Here is a 22,251-nt window from a genome sequence, read left to right as displayed (position 1 = left end):
ATATGGATATTTTAAAATCTTTCATTTGCCTGTGTTTCAGGCATATTTTCTAAAAGAGGTTTTTCTTATTTTCTTATGAAATTTTCATTCCCCTTATAAACAATAGTTTAGATGCTTTTAGTTACTCTAAGGTCAAAATGTCAGATTAAATTTATGGGGGTACTTTAAAAAGTCCATGGAAAAAAGGAATTAAAAGTTTATTTTAGGCACAAGAATCTTGGAGTCTATTAATTTTTTTTCATAATGTGAATTTTGCATGAACTTCTTGAAGGCCTCTCCTAGGCAATGATTTCAAATATTTTTGCACCAAAATAAATTTACCTTCCTATTCCATTCCATTTAACTCTTTAAAGTAGCCTCATGGAAGGATCCTGAGAAACTGAGGGGGTGAAAAAGAGTATATCCCTCATTGGCAAGCTGCTAGCACAGAAACTGGCATTGGGGTACACCCCACACCATCTGCAGAGATTGTGATTTGATAGTGCTGGAGCGATTGAATTTTGCTGTCTCAACATTGTATAAAGACTCTCCTGGTCCTGACATTGACAGTGGTCTCTCTGCGGGACTGGAGCAGTGTCCCTCTAACTGGAAGGTGAGGCTCCAGGCCAACAGGACTGCAAGAAACCCCTTTAAAGTGTGAAAAAACAATGCTCAAAATTCCTGCCTCCTCCACATATGCAGGAGGCTACTAATCTGCTAATCAGTAATTACAGAGCAGTGAGGGAGCAGTCCGCTCTTGTCAGCATGTGGTGGGAATCAGGACACTTCCCTTTTGAAGGAATATGTTCAACTTAATTTACTGTAAGTGCTTACATGGTTTTCCTTTACAACAAGGAAGAGTGGGAGGTGATTTGGAGTCAGGTAAAAGGTGATGCGTTCCATCACCAGGCCCCTTCTTTCACTTCCTCTATCTGCCCAGGGCCACAAGACCCTTCTTTCAACACCTGCCATGCTGGCTGCAGAGCACCCATTCTGTTTAAGTTGTGTCTCCTCTCCTGATCACTATTTCCTCTACCACCACAACTACCAGGAGTGGGAAGTCCTCCTCCCCTTTCACCGGCAGAGAGAAGACCCAGCTGAATAACTCTTTGGACTTCATGAAGTGGAAGAATAGATTAAAGAGGAACGAGAGTTAAGTTGCCAAAGAGAGAAAGACAAAGAGCTAAAATTAAGGACTTTTGGGTAGGGGAATACAGATCGGATTCACCTGAGATTTCTGGCCTGCACAGGGTGTCTGTTGAAATGTAGGCCTTTCCCCTACTCTTAATTCCACTCATTTTCCTTCTTTCTTTCTTCGTTTTTTCTTTTTGTTAAGATTTTGATTTATTTGAGAGGTAGAGTTATAGACAAGGAGAGACACTGAGAAAGGTCTTCTATGCACTGGTTCACTCCTGAAATGGCCACAATGGTTGGAGCTGTGCCAGGAGCAAGGCGCTTCTTCCGGGTCTCCCGTGCAGGTGCAAGGGCCCAAGCACTTGGGCCATCTTCTGCTTTACCAGGCCATAGCAGAGAGCTGGATAGGAAGAAGTGCTGCTGGGACTAGAACTGGCACCCATATTGGGATGCTGGCCCTGCAGATGGAGGCTTAACCCACTATGCCACAGTGCCAGCCGCTGTTCATCTTCTTAGAGGTGGGTCACACTTTGTCTTGAGTGGTGGTAATGTCTTTACTGTGGACAGCAAGTGCTGAGCACTGTGAACTGATAGGGTCTTTTCTAACATCGTATTTCTATCAGCATATAATTGTCATGGGTTCTCGATTTTTAAAATACTATCAGGAAGGGGAAAACCTTGACTGAAGTAATTTCAAGCTATGTGCATTATAGCTTTTGCAGACTTGGCGAGTTGTCCTTCAAAATGCCTCCATCTGTGCAGGTCTGTGGTTTACTGCTCCTTCACTCAAGTGCAAAACATGGAGGGCAGAAGGAGCAGAGTTTGTGGCCAGACTGACACACAGCTGGGCAGGGCTAAGAGACTGGCAGGTGCTACTACGCTGTTGATTGGCCTTTCATATGGATGTGGATGGTCACCGCTAATGTTAGATATATCATCAAGAGAATGTTAGCTACAGTGGGGAAACATCTTGTCATATATCATTTGCTCAAAACAGTAAAATCTTTTCCTGCAATGGTGGTTTTAAAAAATGATTTATCTTAATTGCTTGAAAGGCAGAGTTGGAGAGAGAGGGACACACACAAAAACTCTCTCTCTCCCTCTCTGTCTCTGCTGGTTTACTCCTCAAATGACTGCAATGGCTGGGGCTGGGCCAGGGCCAGTCAGGGCCAAAGTCAGGAAATTCTTCCAAGGTCTCCCAAGCATTTAGGCCAGGTGTTCTTCATGAAGCACTTCCTGATCTCCAGCTGCAGGTCATGTCTCCTCAACTTGGCTTTCTAGTGCTTTTCATCTGTACTAGTGACTAGTTAGTACTCTCCTTTCCCTTCCTGAAGGTTAGATAATATTCACCTTTTGTAGTCTCCACATTGCTTACTTCACGTGCTCACAGAGCCTTCATTAGAGGGTAAACTCTGGATTACTTAAATAGTCCTCATACATGCTTTAGAGGGAAGCGTGTTTGGCAAGACCTACTTCATATTTGCTACTTGCTGTGTTTTTGTTTTAACTCCACATATGAGTGACATTTCCTGCTACCTTCAGGGTAAGATTTAGTGTCCTTAGCATGAGTTCCCACATTGTCCCCAGCATGCCATGCCTTCCCCTACTCCCAGCTAAATGCATCCACCATGGCCTCTGTTCTCTGTTCTCCCCTCTGCAGTTGCTCACTATTCTGGCTCCTCCCACTCTTGTCTTGTGGCCCGGGCTATTTTCTGGAATATTCACTCCTGCTTTGTGTACGTGTGTGCTTCTGCTTGGTTTACGTTAACTTAATTCATTTAATTATATTCTTTAAAGAATCCAACTGAACTGTCACCTCCTCGGGAAATCCTTTTCCCATCACTGATCAATTTGGGCTGCGGGGTTGCACCGTTTGAGCACTTGGGTGCCTTCCGCTTACAGCCTTCTCCAGAGCCTCTTGTTACTGCCTCTGTCTTGGTTCCTTGTGTCCATAGGTTCTTTGAGTTCAGGATCTGATCCTCTAACTTGGTCGTTCAACATGGTAAGGGCTCAATAACCATTTGTGGAATGGACGAATAATGTTCTGGGAATTCAGCTAACCCCCTGAAGGCACATCTTTAATCCCCGCTTCTTGTCTTGACTCTTACACCAAGGGCCAGCAGCTTTCTTGCCATTAGATTAAACCTGAAATAATTTTACCAAAGCACATTTGTGCACAAAGACATGTAATGAAGGTGAATAACTGACACTGTTCATTTCCTTCTAAGCTAATATCAATAGAATCATAAAATTTTGTGTTAAGATATTTTTATACAGCTTAAACACAAGCCATAAATTCTGTTACATGTACTTGTACAAATAACTGATTCATTGAGCTCCTACTTGAGCTAAGATAGTTTCCAAGATGCTGGAGAACTTAGCTCTTTCCTATCCTAAAGCGCTTGCTCTCTTTTCTCTTGCCCTCTCTGATCTCCTCCCTCTCTGCCTTAATGCCTGATGTCTCTTTCATCAGATACACACTCTGCTACATGGCATGCTAGGCTGGGGGACATAACAGTAAACAGGAGAGACATTTCTTGGAGCTTATGGATATTCCTTGAGTAATTAATCACACGTAGATTCCCTATGTCTAACACAATATCTGGCAATGGATTCTTGATGAATGAAACTAGGAAATCCTGAATAAATTTTGAATGTTTCTATACATTTCACTTAACAGCAGGCAGCAGCTTGTGTTTCATCTGTGTGTGTGTGACTTGGGGCTGTCATTTCTGACTGGTTGTTGGGCATTCCAGGGAAGCTCTCCAATATTCTCCATTTCACTTCATTTATCTTTTCCCTTTTCTTAGTTTGGCAGGTAGGTGATAGGTTAGACTTCAGAGAAAAAACAATCCATGAGTATTCAAGGTTGTTGTTATTTGTCTTTAAACTTCAAAGCTCTCCTTGGACCCAGCCATGTGAATTACAGGTTGTTGGCAAAATATAAATTATAGTAGCTCTAAATTCAGCAGAAATAGGCCAACAACTAGCTTTTAGGCTGATGTCTGTGACTGGAGAGACATAAATTCAGGATTCTGTGGGGCTTCCTACTATGATTGTCCCCTAGGAGCTGACTAAGGCCATCATCAGATAGCTTCTGGTGGAAAGTGCAGAATCTCTCCTTACTCCTTTTTGCCTTACCTGCAATGCTAGACCTTTACACACAGTTCTGCAGAACTGAAGGAAATGGTTGCAAGGACAAATTTAGCTAACAGCTGGAGAAAAACTGGTTGTGATTCTGAGATGCAAATTGGCCAAGGCACTGGGTAATGAATGATTCCAATCTGTGTAAGAGACTGGGGTCATGCTTATTACCTTCTCACACATCGACACTGCAGAGAGCTTGATGTTGGCAAGGATTTATCACATGGTATATTAAAAATGTCATTAGTGAAAAAATAATATTACAAAGCATTTTAGAAGGGCTGAAAGCAATCATCTCTCTTTAATAACAGAGGACAGCTCTCATAAATACTATTTATTTTTTCCTCAAGCAGAAAATGAGAAACATGCCAGGATTATCAGATCTTAGCCTTTCTTTCCAAATTAGAAACTGAAACTGTTGATCATTTCATTTCTTTCTTTTTTTAAATCAGGTCAGTTGAAATGTGCCATCCATGCATTTTCCTTCATTTAGGAGGCTGAAGACTCCTGCCCTTTGGAGGTAAAGGAATTGTTTCTTGTTGGTTGAAAATTAGAAGCTTCGAAGATGGATTTTTAGGAAGCTCAATAAATAGCAAGCTGTGTTTGTATCATCTTTTCCCATGCTTTGAGGAGAAAAGTAAAGGGCTCTGAGGCCTTTAGCTTAATAACAAAGGCCCTCGTGGTTGAGTGATGTTTGCAAAGATACCTAATTTTATTCCTTGGAATCTTGGCCACCTCCACAAAGACTTGGTAAATTTTCTCTTATGTCATAATTGTGCTAGGAATGAAAAGGAGTAATAATAATAAAACCCAAGATGACATGTCTGAATTTCTAAATGCTAAATAAAATCTGAGGCTATTGGAGTTTGAAGCAATTTTGGAGATTGTTTTTATTGAAAATGCAATCCCTCATCCACCTCCTGCTTTGTAACTCTTTCAAATAAAATAATGTTTAAAAATAAAACAGCAGGGAGGGGAGGAACTGGCACTGTGGTATAGCAGGAGAAACTGTCCCCACAACACCGACATCAAATATGGGCACTGGTTCCAGTCTGGGCTATTCAATTTCCAGTCCAGTTTCCGGCTTTGACCTGGCCCAGAGCTGGCCATTTGGGGAGTGAATCAGGAGACAGACGATCTCTCTCTGTCCCTCTGCCCCAGCCCGTGGGGTAATCAACTAGGACATGAGGAGGGCAGACCTGAATGGAGAGATAAACCAGACACGAGAAGGGAGACCAAGATAGTACTCTGATCAAGGTCTCAACTTTTTTGGAGAAGGAGGTGGCTTATATAGTATAAGGCAAGAATTGTACAGTCGAGGGTAAGCAGGGGTCATTTTACAACATAGATCAAAGGAATAATTTCACAGGAACCAGTATCAATTTGACAAAGGTAGTTACAGCAAGGTCTTACAGCTACCAGATGTGCTTATCAAGGTACAAGAAAGAGAGCACTGAAGCCAGAAGGCCAAGCGCTAACCATATCAGTGAGTTGTACAAATGGAATTTTCTAGTGAATCCTCCTTACAGGAACACAGCTGAAGGTTAGTTTAAACAAAGGCCTATACAGGGAAACCAGCACAGTGGCTCCCAACATCCCTCCCTTTCTCTTTCTGTAACTCTGCCTTTAAAATACAATAAATCTTAAAAAGAAAATGAAAAGTCACTTGTTTTGGTCAGACTAGTTGGGAGCAGTTGAGGAAATAATTGGGATAAGAAACTAAGACTTTTGACTATCCATAGATGGGATTTCAAGCCTTAGTGGTACATCAGGGAAACGTAGTGAAACAACAAAGAAATAATGAAAACTGAAATGCCAATATGAGACAAGTGAAACAATGAGATACAAATAGAAAGTGCTTGGACTTCAGAGAAAGGAAAGGCCAATGACATTGAGATTCTTGCACAGTAAAGTTTGAGTTTCAGTTGATGGTTGCATGGGATAGGATAGATGATATAGAAAGAGGCTAGCCAAGATTTAATGAATGAGTGACTAACAAAAATTAAGTGACTAAAGAGATGAAGAAACATTTAGAATAAGGAATCAATGGGAAACAATGGGTTAAGAGTTAGGCAGCATGGAGAAGGGGATCTGTGTTGGGATATGAGTTTGATGGGTAATGTAGCATTAGCTTCTTTACTGTCCCAGACACTAGGAGTGGGAGACTAGGGATGAATAATTTAGATATCAAGTCATATCTGGACCTGGAACCTTGCTCCCCTAAGTCCTAGCCTAACGGATTTTCCACATGAGCTTCTTGTAGCTGTATACTCTGGTGGTGTAGGCATGTAAAGTTTCTTTTATGCTGTTACAGAACTCAGATTCATGCTTGCCAAGCTATATGAGAAATAGGGATTTTGTGTTAGCATGGGAAGCCATCACCAAGTTCTACAGATCAATCAGTAGAAGGAAACAATAAGGTGAAAATGGTGGTGGTGTTCTAGCACAAGGGGATCAGTTGTAGGGAGACAGTTAGTAGTAAATATAACGGAAATGAAAACTCAAGACCATGTGGAGGGGGTGGGGTAAGTCTTCTGATCTCAGACTTAATATATCTATACCTTTTCCTTAAACTTGAAGAAATTCCCTTTGAACAGAAATTCCATTCCACACCCCCCCCCCCCCTATTGATCAGGCTCATTGCTCATGCCTCCCCCTGTTCCATCTGGAGCTTTCTTCTCTGTTGCTAAATGATGTGGCAAATTGATATTTCTGCAACTGCACAGAAAAAAATCTGACTTGTTTTTGATTTATGCACTGCATTTTCTGCTCTGGAGCATAGATAATTTAACAATGGCTTGAAATGAAGGAGAAAGCATCCAAAGTCATGTGGGGGATTTGATAAACCCATTGAGTTGAGTGCTATTTGTATGACTTTGGAAATAATTAACTTGTAAATCTTTATTTTCAAACAGAGGTTATACATAAGTGACCTCTTCCTTGATGGTAGACATAACTCAGGATATGGGGTTGGCTGAGTATTTGCTAATGAAACATGGCATTAAATAGTTTTGCATTTCAATATTTCAAAGAAGGCAGATGCCCATTCTAGTAGTCTGCCATCCTGGGGAGAAAAGACCTTTGCCCTGTATTGAGGAGACCTGGCTCCTAGTTCCAGCTTTGACAAAGACAATAGGTTTCTCCACATTTGACTTACTCATCTTTGGACTTCACTACCCAGGGCTGATCCATACAAATTATCAGCTAATGTATCACTGGATGGATGACAGCTTCATTATGTGACAGTGCATTTGCTTCTGTGAGTTTGTTTTCTCAATAGTAAAATGAAAGCATCTTTGTTGATCACCTTTAAAGTTCCCTTACTGCACCAATATCCCATGACATAAGTCTTGAGAGAGTTCAGCTTCTTTAATTATCATTTTGCTTTATTCTGATAGACGTTAACTACAGCCTGAGATAAACTGGAAATTTTTCCCACTGGTTTTGCTCACAATGAACAGTCTAATTAAAGAAACCTCTATTTTTAAAGAATCATTTGAGTATATGGATAGTAATGAATTGTTTAAGAGGCCATTCTAATGGAATGAAATAATGTTTAAAAAATGAGTGGTTGTTGGTTAAATTTATGGGTCAGGGCACATTATGTTGGTCCATTCAGCTTCATTTACAACTTTTTTTTTTTTTTTTTTTTTTTTTTGACAGGCAGAGTGGACAGTGAGAGAGAGAGACAGAGAGAAAGGTCTTCCTTTGCCGTTGGTTCACCCTCCAATGGCTGCCGCGGCCGGCGCACTGCCGCCGGCGCACTGCACTGATCCAATGGCAGGAGCCAGGTACTTCTCCTGGTCTCCCATGGGGTGCAGGGCCCAAGGACTTGGGCCATCCTCCACTGTACTCCCTGGCCACAGCAGAGAGCTGGCCTGGAAGAGGAGCGACCGGGACAGAATCCGGCGCCCTGACTGGGACTAGAACCCGGTGTGCCGGCGCCGCAAGGCGGAGGATTAGCCTTGTGAGCCGCGGCGGTGCCTCGATTTACAACTTTAAAAATTAGGCCGGTGTTGAGGCTCACTAGGCTAATCGTAATCCTCCGCCTGTGGTGCCGGCACCCAGGGTTCTAGTCCTGGTCAGGGCACCGGTTTCTGTCCCGGTTGCCCCTCTTCCAGGCCAGCTCTCTGATGTGGCAGTAGAGGATGGCCCAAGTGCTTGGGCCCTGCACCTGCATGGGAGACCAGGAGAAGCACCTGGTTCCTGCCATCGGATCAGCGTGGTGCGCAGGCCGCAGCGCGCCAGCTGCAGTGGCCATTGCGGGGTGAACCAACGGCAAAGGAAGACCTTCCAATCTGTCTCTCTTTCACTGTCCTCTCTGCCTGTCAAAAAAAATTAGCCTAAAATTATAATGGCCAATTTTTCCATTATAAATTACCCATTAAGATAAATATGTGAGAAAGAATTTGAGCACTGTAAGGACTGAAGCAAAACATACCTGATCCAATAGTGAATGATGAGATCTGCATTGGGCATGGTTTATTTTATTTTAACACATCCTCTATAAATGATCTGGGATACTGTTTAAAGATTACATCTATTCTTTGGGCTCCACTAAAAGAAGAGCCAAAAAAAATTCCTTAGAACCTCCAAAGGGAATTTCCCATCTTGAAGAGTGAATGTTGTTCTCCCTGGGATTGTTGAAGGGGCTCCAGGAAAAAGAAAAATGCTCTTGGGATCAAGGAAATAGCTTTTTTTTTTTTTTTTTTTTTTGGCTGGGTAGGGCTGGACAATAATCATGCTGTATAGAGAAAGGTAGTATAACGAAGTTTGTTGTGTTTTGTGTATTTCAAAAGGAAGCTTGCCAAATCTCTGAATTGTGGATCGCTGATGAGGAATAGATTGGGCAGTTCTGGGCCAGTGATGGGTAGCTACACCACAACCAGCCATGAGTCTATACAGGAAAGCCAGTGGGTTCCCTGGGAGGTGGTAGTATAAGCAGTGGAAAGACACGAACCTTATATTCTGCAGATTTAGTCTACAGTGGGTTATTTTAGCATTGAAAGTAGGGGAACTCAAGTGTAGGAAGCAGAGACCTGTTCATGTGAAGGCTCAGATCCTGCTGAAGAAATGGGCGCAGAATTTGGATCTGGCTAAAAAGCCCATGAGAGTTTCTCAGGCATGGAAAGCCAAGACATTCTGGCAAAAAAAAAAAAAAAATGACCTAAATGAAAGATCTCCGTGAGTGAGATCCCAGCGGACAGAACAGGCCATCAGAGGAGGAGGTACCTTTCTCTGAAGGGAGGAGAGAACTTTCACTTTGACTATGACCTTGTCTAAATAAGATCGGAGTTGGTGAACTCAAGAGGCTTCCATAGCCTTGGCAGCTCATGACAAGAGCCTCGGGTGATTACTGATATGATAAACAAGAGTGTCAATTGTTAAATCAACAACGGGAGTCACTGTGCACTTACTCCCCATGTAGGATCTCTGTCCTTAATGTGTTGTGCTATGCAAATTAACAATAAAACTACTACTCAAACAGTACTTTATACTTTTTTGTATCTGTGTGGGTATAGTCTGTTGGAATCTTTATTTAGTATATACTAAGTTGATGTTCTGTATATAAAGGTAATTAAAAATGAATCTTAATGAAGAATGGGATGGGAGAGGGAGTAAGAGATGGGATGGTTTGCAGGTGGGAGGGTGGTTATGGGGGGAGGGAACTGCTATAACCCAAAAGTTATACTTTGGAAATTTATATTTATTAAATAAAAGTTTTAAAAAAAGAAATGGGCACAGATATACCTTCAGGAGGGATAAAAGCCATACATGGCAGTTAACAGTCTCCAGCTCTGCCTCTGTAGTAAAAACTTCTCTGCCTTCATCACCCTCCTCTACTTTGGGATTAATAAAATGCCTGAACAATTCAGGGACTATATGTTATCTCAGAAGTAGATAATAGACTTCCTGCTAGTGATTCACATCAGGGCTTGGGCCATTAATTGAAAAATAATTAAAAAGTGACTCACGAATACTTGAGGTAATAGAAGAGCTCATACTGTTTTTACAAGTTGTGTATACTCACTTAGAAAATGTGGGAAATACAGAGAAATGGGAATTATTTGGATTTTATTTGAATGCTAGATATACAAACAGAGACAGAGATGCATGGACATTTTCCATATTCAGATTCACTCTCCAAATGCCTACCACAGCTGACCCAATGCTGGGCCAGTGTGCTGCCTCCCAGGATGTGCATTAGCAGGAAGCTGGATGGGAAGCAGAATCGGGCACTCCAGTATGAGATGCAAGCATCCCAAGCACAATCTTAACTGCTACTTCAAATGCTTACCTTGGAATCCTTTTAATGAGTTTCTATATTCTGTTATTCTCTTTCCTTATTAATGGGAGACTTAAGCTGTCCTTCCTAGGAGAAGCTAGATGGAAGACTGAAATGTGTCTTCGAGAGAACAGAGGGAGACTTTGTCAGATCCTGTTTTACCCATGTGGGTCCTTTGCAATCCTATCAGCCACTTAGAGTGAAGCCTTTGACGTGTGTGACATGCTTTTGCTGTCAGTCATGCCATGGGGAACCTAAGGAGAGAAACTCAGTGACAATTGCTTCCTGATGAAAGTGGTTGAAGTTGGTAATTATTTATCATAGGTTGTGAAGTGAGTCTCTCCTCCATGAGCAAAAGGTGAAGTCATATTTACATACTGATTTCATATTTGGTTCTATTAACTATATTTAGGGGAGCAAAACTAAGAAGAAATCATCAGTTCTAAGAAAATACTATTTCAGAGATGGAATATTCCATATGGTTTTAATTTCCTATTCTTAACTGTGCCCTCTGCTCCAATCCTTCTTGGGTTCTGCCTCTCTCCAGGGTTCTTTCTTCCACCCACTTCTCTGTTGCAGCCATCTCTGAACCCTGCAATCATGTTCTATCAGTGATGAAATGTGAAGTCAACGAACAACAGGAAGGCAGCTTAACAAAAAATTATCTAAGAATAATAAGATAAAAACTCCTGTTAATCAGAAGGGGAATGGAGAATTTTAAGGAGGGTTGGGTATGAGGTTTTACATAGGAAAACAGAAAACCGGTTACTACATGTCTTTGAGTTGCTCTGGTGTCTGGGGGTCTGATGATCTTTACATACTTTTCAGAAAGTAGTAGTGGCTGTTAGATCAGATGTAACCCTTTCCTAACACCTGTGCACTCTTAGGTTATTGTGTAGTAAAGTCTGATCCTGTCAATTACTTAGGGGATCAATTGCTCCTAGCTATCAATTTTCTCTTTCTATCCCTTCACATGTCCCTTAACTTTTTTTTTAACTTGTTACAGAAGACTGAGTAGATAACAGTTAACCTTAGCTGTATCGGGCAAATTATGGGTCTTACAACTTCTGGCTGGCACCACCTTATAAGTTAATTTTTTGAGAGAACACTTTGTTCTCTAGCTCCCTAACCCTGCTTTTCCAGATCCTAATTAAATCAATGCATTCTCATCCTGCCTGAGCTCATACATTCCCATAGCTTTAATGAATGAATCATAAATCCAGTATCTCTAATTCTGGACAATCCTCTAGTAGGTGTATCTGAAACATCTACTCTATGTGAGCAAGATGCTTGGGGGTAAAATAATAAAATATGTGATTTGAGTTCTGATTTTTGAGTTTTGTTTTATGAAGTGAGGTGCACAGAGTCTCTTGGAAAGTTTAAGTGGTCAGCAGAGCTGGGTAACGGCAGTGGTGGGATGGAGAGCTGTTGGTCAAAGGATAGAAAGTTTGGTTTATGTGAGATGAAAAATTTTAGATACTTGATGAACAGCATAGGACTATAGTTAATAATACTGTGTTACATACTTGCAGTTTGCAAAGAAAGTAGGTCTTAAGTATTCTCACTACATATACATGCACACACGAATTAGCTGAGAAGAACATGTAAATGAGCTTCACTGTAGTAATCAATTCACTGTGTATATCTATAGCAAAACATCATGCTGTATACCTGAAATATATGAAGACACTCCAGGAAATATTCAATTAAAAATTAACTTATTTTGCTGCAAAATGATAAAGGTATGCCAGATTGAATAGTAAGGGTGGAAAACGCTACCTTGAGAATAATTCAGCAACTACTGTTGTGGTCTTACAGGCAGAGACTCTATGTGCCTTTTTTAAAAAAGATTTATTTATTCATTTTGAAAGTCAGAGTTACAGAGAAAGGAGAGGCAGAGAGAGAGAGAGAGAGAGGTCTTCCATCCAATGGTTCACTCCCCAATTGGACACAACAGCTGGAGCTGCACCGATCCGAAGCCAGGAACCAGGAGCTTCCTCCAGGTCTCCCATGGAGATGCAGGGGCCCAAGGACTTTGGCCACCTTCTACTGCTTTCCCAGGCCATAGCAGAGAGCTGGATGGGAAGGAGAACAGCCGAGTCTCGAACTGGCGCCCATATGGGATGCCAGCACTGCAGGCAGTGGCTTTGCCCGCCATGCCACAGTGTTAGCACCATGTAGAGTTGTTTTGATAAAAGGCCATAGGTCACACTGAAGAAGATTAAGTTTTGGGAGGTGAGGAAATGAAAATAGAGTGAATAAAAAATTTTGATGTTATCTAAAGGAGAGATTTAGAGCAGGAAGTGAAGAAGCTGGTGGTAATTGAGTGAAGTGATGAAGTAGGGAGATAATAAAATCACAGGAAGAGGTTTTTGATAGTGTAAGGTTAATCGTGAGTGAGCAAGAACAAATGGGTCTATAGTGCTAGTTGAGGGAAAGATCTCTGATAGAAGAGGCACTTTGTTCATTGTAACAGGAAGAAAACGCGTTTCAGCTCCAACGGGTGTGTAGGTGTCACATAAGACAGTGAACATCTGCTAATCCTTTCTGTTCTTTGAAGTAGGAGTTGAGGTCACTCATCTACTGAGAGAGTAAAGGGCTTAGGCAAGATCAATTCCTACGTGAATTCCACTGGCCATTTCATGTGCATCTGGCCAGAGGGGGAATTCAGAACACACACTAACTAGAGTTATATAGTCAGACTAATGGGTGATCAGAACAGACAGTGTCAAATTCTTCTTGGGAAAAACTTTTTGATATGGACAACATTCATGCTCTATGGCTTCAGACATTTGCTAGCCTATAATCCTCTATTTCCGTAAATAAAATGTATTCATATGTCTAATACAAAAAAGCTAGAATTCCCCTCAGTGGTGCTTAATTTTTTATCATAAAGCTCAAAAATTAGATTTGGGGGCAGGCAGTTAGCCTAGAGGTTAAGATGCTGATTAAAGTTCCCATGTCTTACATCAGAGTGTCTGGGTTTGGCACCCACCTCCAGCTTCCAGCTGCAGCTTCCTGCTAGTGCAGGCCCTTAGAGGCATCTGTGCTGGCTTAGTTAACCAGCTTTCCTCCCCCTTCATAGGAGACCTTCTTTGCCTTCTGGCCACTGGCCTCACCAAGGGGCCCAGCTCCAGCTGTGGTACGCATTTGTGGAATAAACCAGTGGACTGGAGCATCCTAGTCTCTTTTTTTCTCGGTATGTCTGTTTCTTCTTCTCAAATAAGTCAATTTCTAAAACTAAAGATTGGAAGTTATTTCTGTTATGTAATGCTTTGATAGTCTAAAACATGCCTCCACATATTTCATTTTTATGCTTAAGCATTTTAGCAGTTACTGTCAATAATAGTTTCTTCTGAAACCCATGAATTAGAATTTTACAATGGCATATGTGAAGGTAAGAATGTGATTTTTTTAAATTATTTATTTGAAAGACAGAATTATAGGTAGAGGGGACGAGGGAGAGAGAGAAATCTTCCATCCTTTGGTTCACTCCATAAATTCCTGCAATGACCAGGGCTGGGCCAGGCTGAAGACAAGAGCCAGGAACAACTTCGAGGTCTCCCATGTAGGTGCAGGGGCTCAAACACTTGGACCATCCTCTGATACTTTCCCAGGTCATTAGCGGGAAGTTGGAATTGAAGTGAAGCAGCTGGGACTAGAACAAGCACTCAAATGGGATGCTGATATCTCTGGCCATGGCTTTACCTGCTATGCACCCGCCCCATGAGTGATTTTTGCAGTGAACAAAATGTAACTCATTTGAAGATTTTTCTTAAAGCCACGTCTTTAAATGTGTAAAGAAAAGCAATGAAATGTAAATATCAGTGTTTGAGGGAAAAGAAATAAGTTGAGATGCTCATTGAATAAGGAGAAAATATCAAAAGTTTTTCTTGTACCCTGAATTTAATGAAGCAAGAATTAGATCAAAATGTTTTCTATCTCATTAAACAACTAATAATCCATGAAGATTTTATATATATGTAATATATATATAGTATGTGTATTAACTTTGAAATTATTATTGCCCATTTTTCCCAATGCGAATGCCCCTCAAATAAAGTTGAGAGTTGAAAAACTTTTTGTTCACTTTGTGCAACCTAATTCCAGCTCTGAATTGCTTTCAGGCCATAAAATAGTTCTGTGAAGATTTTCTAGTTATCTTGCTGAGACCTGAGGGCCAAACTTTGGATCCATCTTTTTGCAAAAGGCTTTTATTAGGGACTGTCAGCCACATGTGTAAGTGAACTTGTGTTAATTGTGCCACTAGAAGCATTTTTTACTTGGGAGGAAAAAGTATGACACTTCACAATTTGGATCACATCTTGTAGGATGAGGGCTTTAAATATATGCTGAAAATAAATCACAATGCCATATATTTTTGAGTATTCAAAACTATCAGTGTGCATGAATTTAGCTACGTGTGGTCACTAAGATTCTTCAAGCACCTATTGAGGATAAGCTACATTCTGGGCACTGCACTAGGACCTACAGAGACAAAAGATGAAGGATATTTTGCCTTTAAAGAACTGGTGCAGTTTTATTATTGTGAAAAAGGATACAAATCAGAATGTGTCAGAAGAAGAGACACATAGGATAAGGTCTAGAAGGACCTCAAATGCAAAACTATGATATCCTGTCACCATGGAGTTGTATATATCACTTCCACCGCATATAATTGCATAAGATTAAGTGTGGGGTACTGTTAACCAATGAAGTTCCCTTGACCTTAGTGCCCAGTTTTTCTTGGTTTCACAAATAGGTGTGAATGATTGAATACTTGTTCCTGTGACCTAACTCTCCATCCCTCCATCTGATGTTGGGTGGATAATGTATTACTGAAAGTGATGCTTAATCATTATAGCATAGCCAGGCCCCACCCTGAGTTATCTTGGCATAAACGATCTAGGGGCCAACTCTGAGAAATCTTGATGGGATAAATTATCAGGTCCTACCATAAATAGCAAAGATGCTTTTATCACTCAGGAAATTCTGTTTAGAGACTTTCTCTCAGGAAATGAAGACAAAAGCCAAATTGTTATAGAAAAGCATAATAAAATAACTCACATAACTTTTAATCTTGTTCATGTTTTCCATCTCCTGTCTTTCTCATATTCAATTATTTCAGATCTACCTTTCCATTCATTAATTCCCATGTCTCTGATTGTGAATAGCATAAATTTCAACTGAGTTAATTTCAGATAAAAAATTTCATGTATAATAGTTTTATTTAGTTGTTGTTAGTATTTGCTTTGTCATTGTCCCTAGCCTTGTTGCTTGCTTATTTTTGCTACTTTTAATTATTTTCTCAGAGAAGAAATTTTCATTTTCTGTCTGTATCCGATAATATTATCTGGAATTCCAAGGATTCTAAATTCGTTATCTCTTGTTCCTCACCATCACATTTGTTCACCATCACATTTGTTTTCTTGATGATTTGATGATCTCTGGGTATGAGGTTTTTTTTGACAGGCAGAGTTAGACAGTGAAAAAGACAGAAAGGTCTTCCTTTTCTGTTGGTTCACCCCTCAAATGGCCACTACACTGATCCGAACCCAGGAGCCAGGTGCTTCCTCCTAGTCTCCCATGCGGGTGCAGGGTCATCCTCTACTGCCTTCCCAGGCCACAGCAGAGAGCTGGACCGGAAGAGGAGCAACTGGGACAGAACCTGGCCCCCCAACCAGGACTAGAACCTGGTGTGCTGGCACTGCAGGCAGGGGATTAGCCAATTGAGCCATGGCACTGGCCTGGGTATGAGTTCTTACATAGCTGGTTCTTAACTGTGGGGATCTCGAAAGCTTACCCTGGAGATACGTCCCCCCCATAGACGTTTTGCTATTGTTATCTCCTGGTGTTACTTCTAACCTGGGACCACTTCCATGCCTTTCATCCGGTCTGCTTGCTTTAGGGAGTTTCAGATTGAGCTTCCCTCACTTGATTTGAGTCTACAACTTTCATTAGCCAGTTACAGGAGACTTTGAGGACATTTGGGAAAGGGTAATCCTGAATAAAGATGTCCCTGGATATGATTTTCCCTCTCATGTCTACAAACCTCCCTATGCATGAGATACTTTGTAGGGTTTTTTGCTGTTATGTTGTTTTTATCTTTCTGTCCCTGGCATAGAATGATGAAAACTCTAAGGAAACTGGGTTTGGAAGGAACATTCCTCAATACAATCAAAGCAATCTATGAAAAACCCACAGCCAACATCCTATTGAATGGGGAAAAGTTGGAAGCATTTCCACTGAGATATGGTACAGACAGGGATGCCCACTCTCACCACTGCTATTCAATATAGTTCTGGAAGTTCTAGCCAGAGTTATTAGGCACGAAAAAGAAATTAAAGGGATACAAATTGGGAAGGAATAACTCAAACTATCCCTCTTTGCAGATGATGTGATTCTTTATTTAGGGGACCCAAAGAACTCTACTAAGAGACTATTGGAACTCATAGAAGATTTTGGCAAAGTAGCAGGGTATAAAATCAATGCACAAAAATCAACAGCCTTTGTATACACAGACAATGCCATGGCTGAGGAAGAACTTCTAAGATCAATCCCATTCACAATAGCTACAAAAACAATCAAATACCTTGGAATAAACTTAGCCAAGGATGTCCAAGATCTCTATGATGAAAATTACAAAACCTTAAAGAAATAGAAGAGGGTACCAAGAAATGGAAAAATCTTCCATAGTCATGGATTGGAAGAATCAATATCATCAAAATGTCCATTCTCCCAAAAGCAATTTATAGATTCAATGCAATACCAATCAAGATACCGAAGACCTTCTTCTCAGATCTGGAAAAAATGATGCTGAAATTTATATGGAGACACAGGAGACCTCAAATAGCTAAAGCAATCTTGTACAACAAAAACGAAGCTGGAGGCATCACAATACCAGATTTCAGGACATACTACAGGGCAGTTGTAATCAAAACAGCATGGTACTGGTACAGAAACAGATGGATAGACCAATGGAACAGAATTAAGACACCAGAAATCAATCCAAACATCTACAGCCAACTTATATTTCATCAAGGATCCAAAACCAATCCCTGGAGTAAGGACAGTCTATTCAATAAATGGTGCTGGGAAAAATGGATTTCCATGTGCAGAATCATGAAGCAAGACCCCTACCTTACACCTTACACAAAAATTCAGTCAACATGGATTAAAGACTTAAATCTATGACCTGACACCATCAAATTATTAGAGAGCATTGGAAAAACCCTGCAAGATGTAGGTACCGGCAATGACTTCTTGGAAAAGACCCCAGAAGCACAGGCAGTCAAAGCCAAAATGAACTATTGGGATTGCATCAAATTGAGAAGTTTCTGTACTGCAAAAGAAACAGTCAGGAAGTGAAGAGACAACCGACAGAATGGGAAAATATATTTGCAAACTATGCAACTGATAAAGGGTTGATAACCAGAATCTACAAAGAGATCAAGAAACTCCACAAGATCAAAACAAACAACCCACTTAAGAGATGGGCCAAGGACCTCCATAGACATTTTTCAAAAGAGGAACTCCAAATGGCCAACAGACACATGGAAAAATGTTCAAGATCACTAGCAATCAGGGAAATGCAAATCAAAACCACAATGAGGTTCCACCTCACCCCAGTTAGAATGGCTCACATTCAGAAATCTACCAACAATAGATGCTGCAGAGGATGTGGGGAAAAAGGGACACTAACCCACTGTTGGTGGGAATGCAAATTGGTTAAGCCACTATGGAAGTCAGTCTGGAGTTTCCTCAGAAACCTGAATATAACCCTACCATTCAACCCAGCCATCCCACTCCTTAGAATTTACCCAAAGGAAACGAAATTGGCAAACAAACAAGCTGTCTGCACATTAATGTTTATTGCAGCTCAATTCACAATAGCTAAGACCTGGAACCAACCCAAATGCCCATCAACAGTAGACTGGATAAAGAAATTATGGGACATGTACTCTATAGAATACTATACAGCAGTCAAAAACAACGAAACCCAGTCATTTGCAACAAGATGGAGGAATTTGGAAAACATCATGCTGAGTGAATTAAGCCAGTCCCAAAGGGACAAATATCATATGTTCTCCCTGATTGGCGACAACTGACTGAGCACCAAAGGGGAAACTTGTTGAAGTGAAATGGACACTATGAGAAACAGTGACTTGATTAGCTCTTGTCCTGATGGTTTATGTACAATGTAATACTTTATCCATTTTAGTATTTTTTTTTGTTCTAGTACCATTGGTTTAACTCTGTAATTAACACACAATTATTCTTAGGTGTTTAAATTTTAACTGAAAAGTGATCCCTGTTAGGAATTTGGAAAACATTATGCTGAGTGAAGTAATCCAATCCCAAAGGGACAAATACCACTTGTTCTCCTTGATAGGTGACAACTAACTGAGCACCAAAAAGGAAACCTGTTAAAGTGAAATGAACACTATGAGAAACGTTGACTTGTTCAGCCCTCACCCTGACTGTTGATGAGCAGCTTAACATGTTATCCCTCTTAGTATTTTTTTGTTTGTTCTACTTAATACTTTTGGTTGAATACTGTAATCAATACACAATTGTTCTTAAGTGCTGAAACTTAACTGAAAAGTGATCGCTGTTAAATATAAGAGTGGGAATAAGAGAGGGAAGAGATGTGCAATTCGGGACAGGCTCAAGCTGACTTACCTCAAACAGTAGAGTTAGAAACATACCAGGGTATTCCAATTCAATCCCATCAAGGTGGCATGTACCAATGCCATCTCACTAGTCCCAGTGATCAATTTCTGTTCACAATTGATCATAATGATAGGACTAAGAACCAAAGGGATCACATAAATAAGACTAGTGTCTGCAAATACTAGCTGATAGAATCAAAAAGGGAGAGAATGATCCAACATGGGAAGTGAGATACACAGTAGACCCATAGAATGGCAGATGTCCTAAACAGCACTCTGGCCTCATAATCAGCCCTTAAGGCATGCAGATCCGGCTGAAATGCCCATGAGACTATTTCAGGCAAGGAAAGGCAAGACACTCTGGGGGAAAAAAAAAAAAACCTAAATGAAAGATCTCCACAAGTGAGATCCCAGTGGAAAGAACGGGTCATCAAAGAAGGCGGTACCTTTCTCTGAAGGGAGGAGAGAACTTCCACTTTGACCATGGCCTTGTCTAAAAATGATCAGAGTCAGTGAACTCAGGGGGCTTCCATAGCCTTGGCAGCTCATGACAAGAGCCTAGGGTGATTACTGAAGCCATAAACAAGAGTGTCAATTTGTTAAGTCAACAACAGGAGTCACTGTGCACTTACTCCTCATGTAGGATCTTTGTCCTTAGTGTGCTGTACATTGAGATTTAATGCTATAACCAGTACTGAAACAGTATTTTTCACTTTATGTTTCTGTGTGGGAGCAAACTGTTGAAATCTTTACTTAATGTATGCTAAACTGATCTTCTGTATATAAAGAGAATTGAAAATGTATCTTGATGTGAATGGAAGGGGAGAGGGAGTGGGAAAGGGGAGGGTTGCGGGTGGGAGGGATGTTATGGGGGGGGAAGCCATTGTAATCCATATTCTGTACTTTGGAAATTTATATTCATTAAACAAAAGTTAAAAAAGGAGTTAGAAATGCTTTGCCTAACAGTGCTGTGCAGGGCTGTTGCTACTGGTAAGCCAGAAGCAGAGAAAGCATCAATCTTTGTCCCTTACTCTGCCCTTTTCTCCACTAGTCTGGAGAGAGTCTAAGGAATTGAATTGTTTTTCTATAACAACCACCACCCTATTATGTTAAAAATGTTAGGAAATAGGCACAAGGACTCTAGAAAAAATCATTTCCTTAAAAATCTTTCATCAGGGAAATTCACTGATACATGTGCAGAGTAAAGGAGTTGAGAACTGTTGGGTAGAAAAGAAATTATTTTCCCTATTGAATTGGACCCTGGAGAGGCTCTGAACACACTGTAGCTAAAAGGAGGCTGAGGGACAGAAGACACAGTAATTTGACATCAGGGGGTCCAGTCTTGTTGATGCTACAGAGCTGCCAAGGCCTTGAAAGCTGTGGGCAATGTTCATGACATAAAGTACCACAAATACAGTGACATCCAAGGGACATTGTCTGTACAGGGCAGTCTCAATGGTGGTAGGCTGATCTTGACTTGATGTCAGTGTCTTGGGCCTGAATTGTTAATGACCTTGAGAAAAATCATTACACCTTTCCTGAGGAAGCTTCATCGTCTTCCCTCCTTCCCTTCTTCCCTCCCTCCCTCTCTCTATTTATTTATTTGAAATAGTTACAGAGAAAAAGAGGGAAAGACACAGAGACATGTGTGTTTTTTTTTTTTTTTTTTTTTTTTTTTTTTTTTTTATCTGCTGGTTCACTCCTCAAATGGCCACTATGACCAGGGCTAGATCAGGATGATTCCAGGAGCCCGGAACTCCATCTGGGTCTTCTACATGGGTTGCAGGGGCCCAGGCATTTGGACAATCTTCTTTTGCTTTCCCAGGTGCATAACCCGGAGCTAGATTGGAAGTGGAGCAGCTGGGACTCAAACCTGCACTCCTATGGAATGTCAGCATCACAGGTAGCGGCTTAACCTGCTATGTCACAAAGCCAGCCCCAGCAACATTGTCTTAAAAATTATTGCAACTAGCATTATTATTACTAAATACCTCAATTATTTTGCAGGGTAAATGAAGTGGCATACATAAAAGGATTTGAAAGAATAGATTTTGATGATTATAATTAATTCATTGGGGGAAATTCTACCCTAGATATTTTACATTGTTAATTTCTTTGACTTCCATGGTTAAAGGCTGGATTTGAAATGTAAATGTAATCCCATTGTAACCTCTGCCCAAATGCCAAGAGTCTTCAAAATGTTCATGGTGAATGTGCATCATGAAAACAATATACATGGATTTCAGGAAGATCAATTTTGGTACAAACCAATCTTTCAGTTCCATTTTCCATGAACTTTTTAAGCCTGTCATACATTTGTTCAGCCCCTGTCGGGTTCTGACTGTTGTAACTGGACCCATTGGTGTTAATGGAGCTAGGCTTGGAAGAAAGTGTTTAGCGACTGTGAGGATAATGACTCAGAGTTGTAGGTTTTAACAGAATTGGGCCCCAGCCTGGCCTTACCATGTTGTCTTAGTTTAATCCTGGAGGTAGACATCCTTTGTTCAGACTCAGGTTTGAAACAAGTGGAGTTGTAGCTCTTTCTAATAACCAGACGTTTGTGTCATTCTACACTTGCCACTTGTTGAGTTTTTCACTGGATTTTAATCAGAGATAACTTTTAAAGATTTAGAATAGAAAGCAAAGTGGAGCATTGAAAATACAAAGGGACAGGATAGAAATAACAAACAAAATTTCATTGTCCAGTTACTACTTTCCTTTGTTTCCCTCCAGTGGTGTGGATTCTCTGGCATACTCACAGAGGGCTGAGTGAGCCTTTCCTGTAGTTCTTGAACCTTAATGAAGTCACAATCCTCCGTCAGCCCCATCTTCCTTACCAAGGAAGTGGAAATGGCCTACACTAGATGGGATGTCCACTTTCAGAATCCCAATAGATACAAGGAAAATGGAAACAATGGAGAAACCACACTGGTAAGGCTGAGTTTTCCCAGATAAGCTTTGCTTACTTTAAGAATCATCCTTGTGAAAATATTATTTAAATAAGATTTTCAAATTGATATGCATGTGAGTTAATAT

At 40.7% G+C, this 22,251-nt stretch overlaps 1 long non-coding RNA gene across 12 annotated transcripts in view; it reads left to right on the top strand.

Annotated features, from left to right (window-relative positions):
* The window catches only part of LOC103350916 (uncharacterized), a 171,463-nt gene that overhangs the window by 560 nt on the left and 148,652 nt on the right, over positions 1–22,251 (top strand). For 5 of the 12 annotated variants that reach the window (XR_016219724.1, XR_016219725.1, XR_016219727.1 and 2 more), the window contains exons 2-5: positions 4,710–4,777; positions 13,629–13,742; positions 21,041–21,118; positions 21,949–22,146. This is a non-coding gene — a long non-coding RNA (uncharacterized LOC103350916). Of the gene's footprint in view, positions 1–725; positions 802–1,375; positions 1,632–2,519; positions 2,657–4,709; positions 4,778–13,628; positions 13,743–21,040; positions 21,119–21,948; positions 22,147–22,251 lie in introns of those variants that run through there. The other 7 variants (XR_016219733.1, XR_016219732.1, XR_016219731.1 and 4 more) reach the window with 7 other exon arrangements.

The sequence above is a fragment of the Oryctolagus cuniculus genome, chromosome 13 (assembly GCF_051225735.1).
Source record: "Oryctolagus cuniculus isolate XC-2025 breed Fujian yellow rabbit chromosome 13, ASM5122573v1, whole genome shotgun sequence".
NCBI lineage: Eukaryota > Metazoa > Chordata > Mammalia > Lagomorpha > Leporidae > Oryctolagus > Oryctolagus cuniculus.
Note: the sequence above shows the minus strand (reverse complement) of the source record. Positions and strands in the feature narration are given on the sequence as shown.